This window comes from Gossypium hirsutum, chromosome A10, assembly GCF_007990345.1.
Source record: "Gossypium hirsutum isolate 1008001.06 chromosome A10, Gossypium_hirsutum_v2.1, whole genome shotgun sequence".
Taxonomy (NCBI): Eukaryota; Viridiplantae; Streptophyta; class Magnoliopsida; order Malvales; family Malvaceae; genus Gossypium; species Gossypium hirsutum.
The window spans coordinates 8,174,214-8,177,488 of record NC_053433.1 but is presented as its reverse complement, the minus strand read 5'-3'; the positions used below and the strand labels follow the sequence as shown (position 1 = coordinate 8,177,488).

The window sequence follows — 3,275 nt, the reverse complement described above, 5'->3', positions numbered from 1 at the left end:
TTAGATTTAAGATATGTTCTTCTACTTATCAATGAGAACTAGTCCATTGTGTTGATAGTCGAATAGTAGCTTAGAACCCGTTGGTAGAATTTTTTTTTTAAGTTAACAACCAAATGGCTTAGATAAAAACTTCTAAATAGTTCAGTGACTTAAATAAAAACTTTCGAATAGTTCAATTACCAAGCTATAACTTTTTTTTAGTTAAGTGATCAAAACAAAAACTTATAGTGTAGTTACTAATTGTGTAATTTACCCTTAAGATATTAAAATGTAAAAATAATAATATTTAAATAATTTGTAATTTGAAACAAATATTCATTTTAGAGGGAAAGTTATTTTACTAAAGGTCCGTTTGTTTGGAAGTAAAACATTTTCTGGAAAAAATTTTCAGCCTTTTCCGTTGTTTGTTTAGTTGAAAATATTTTAGGAAAATCAATTACAAAACACGGGAAAAAATAGCTTAATTTTGGAAAATGTCTTATCGTTTCTAATTCGGTAAGACATTTTCAGGAAAATTAGAAGCCAACACCGATTTTCCCCTTCCCCTTCCCCCATCCTTGACACCTGATCTTCTGCTTGCCGTCAGCCAACACCGATTCTCAACACCAGACACCGGCGTTCATCAAAGCTTTTCCCCATCTTTGCCTTTCGTTGTCAAAATCTGCACTGGCGTTCATCTTCCTCCCTCGAAGGTAAGGACGAAAAAAATTGATATGGGGAAAGGGTATTGTCTTTTTTGATGATTAACTTTGGTTTGTTTTTTCTGATGAACCCATTTTTCTTCATTACAGATTCGATCACAGTGCTTATTGTTACTTCTTTTGGGTTAAAGTGAAGCAGCATTGGTTATGATTTCTGGTTTTTGTTATCTAAGATAGAATGATTTCTGGAAATGACTAAGGATTTTGGGTATAATAGAGAAGAAGGATAACTAGGAAAAACAATACAACATTCAACTTTATGGTACCTGGTCTAGATTGTGAATACATATCATTATTCACCTATTCAGCTATGGGATTATGAATATGGAATTGATTCACCTATTAAACTGGATATTCAGTACAGTTAGGATCTTTGTTCTTAATTTCTTTTTATCCTTCTGTAATTTTCTGCTTTTTAAGTTCACATAGCTTTTTGTTTAACAGGTTGCTAGAAAGAATCAAAGTACTAAACCAACCAGCATCGTTTGTGCTTATTGGAAAGGAAATGGTAATGAAAATTTTGGGTTATTACATTTTTTGTCTGGTCTTTTTTTTTACTGAAATTAGGTCTCTTGTTTCATATAACTATTGATTTTGTTGATAATCATTTTTCTTTTGATATCTACTAATACCGACTAAACTGTTAGAATTTAAGGCTATGACTAAACTGTTAGAATTTAAGGTTGTGCTAATAATATTGTGTATGGCAATATGGCATCGTAAACATCAATCTAGAAGGATGGATTGAACTCTCAATTATAAGAGTGTTTAGTAATGATTCTAATTTCTTTATATAATATATATATGAAGAGTAAGCAAATCTAAGCATCTAGCATGTCATTTTATATGTAGCTTATGGTGCTTGTATTTATTCGATGCCGTGTAAGGATCTTAGATTGGTTAAATATAGATATAATTAGGTGTTGCATAGTTCTTAGATTCATTACATGGGGCTGCAGAGCTGTATGGTTTCCTTTTGATGGAAGGGAAAGAATGAACAACAATTTCATTTCTTATCAAGTATGGAAGAAGTGTTTCTCTCTCAATTCACTCTTCCACTTGACCCAACTTAAAAAAAAATTTCTTCCTATTGATTAACTTATATTCTTCTACATTATGAGCCTATGTTTAATTATCAGGTGTGAATACTTTGTCTTCTCTAACTTCTTTTAACTTTTTGGATAATTATTCCAGACAACTTCCTTTATTAACAAATGTTCAAGTCAACATTTAGGCTCTTAAAGTTTTTCAATGTTCAACTCAAAAGTTCATTATTTGAGTTCTATTATTCTAAAACGACCAATAGAAAAATAATATCTAGTTTCTATATCTAACTACAAGGTGCAAAATAATGTTCTCAATGCAAAGGAACTAGGGTTAATTCAGTCGATCACTTCAATGGGCAATTTAAAGCTGGTGGGCTGTGTTGGCTTTGCAGGTACCGTTTTCTTTTCCCTTACCTACCTTGATAATGATAAGGAGCAGTAATATCATCTGTGTCATTTCTGGATATGATCTCATTCAAAGTTTGTTATTTATTATGTTGTCTACATTCATCAAGGATTGGAAATTCAATTTCCTTTTTGAATTGGTATTGAGAACAAGATAGAATACTGATGTTGAATTTTGTTCTAAAAAAAATAGAATTTTTATCTATGAACAATTCAACTGAGCACAATTCATAGTACTATTATCTGAAATTTGTGTTTAGTGCATACCAGATTCTTGAAATGTCTTTTTTCTTTCACTAGCAGATTCTTTATATCTCTAAGAGAATGACTTTAGTACTTTACCTTTTCTATTGGCAAAACAAAGTAATTGATAATTGATACCTAGTATTAGGACTTATGGGCTGTTGCATCTGTCATTTCGAGTTGTAGAAACTGGCACATTCTTGGATCCAAAGAAAGTACTAAAGTCATTCAAGGATATAGGCAATGGTGATGCACTAAAAGGAATATGCACTACTTTGCATTGTTAGTAAGCAAGGTACAGGATGTTGTTGAACTTTGGCCTGCAATGCAATAGGACACCAGCAGCAAACCAGCATGCAGACCAGCATCCAAGCTGAACCAGAGAAGCAGCAACATTTTGTTTATTTTGTTCATTTGTAACTTGATTTAGTTCCTTTGTAATTTATACTTAAAGTTAGTAGGAGTAGTTTTTTATTTATGTTTAATGTTATAGCTGGTATGTCAGCTACATTTTGTGTGTAATTTTAGCTAAGCTTTAGTCATGTATTAGTGGGAGCAGTTATACATTAGGTAACTGTCATATTTTATTGTAACATAAATTCTTCTAAGTCAATGAAAAATATCTGGTTTTTGGAGATAAATTCAGTTTTCTTCTTGTTCAAACTACTTTGCATTCGTTTTTCTTTTTCTCCTTTAGTTTTCTGCTAAAAAAACCAACACATGTAATCCAGACTGAAAATAATTTCTGAAAATCTAAAGGATTACATGAAAATATCTTTGTAACACAGCTTTTCCGGAAAATATTTTCAGGAAATCTACCAAATAACAAAAAATATTTTACACAGATTCATCCAAACACCAGAAAAGTAAATCATTTCCA

At 31.2% G+C, this 3,275-nt stretch overlaps 1 long non-coding RNA gene across 2 annotated transcripts; it reads left to right on the top strand.

Moving 5' to 3' along the window:
- The first annotated feature begins 313 nt into the window (after nt 1-313).
- On the top strand, nt 314-3,036 carry LOC107897349 (uncharacterized). 2 transcript variants are annotated; one of them, XR_001684119.2, is made up of 5 exons: nt 314-692; nt 792-1,064; nt 1,146-1,209; nt 2,043-2,139; nt 2,582-3,036. It is a non-coding gene; the product is annotated as an uncharacterized lncRNA (long non-coding RNA). The 2 variants fall into 2 exon arrangements; XR_001684118.2 differs by having other exon boundaries at nt 350-692; nt 792-1,209.
- The last annotated feature ends 239 nt before the right edge of the window (nt 3,037-3,275 follow it).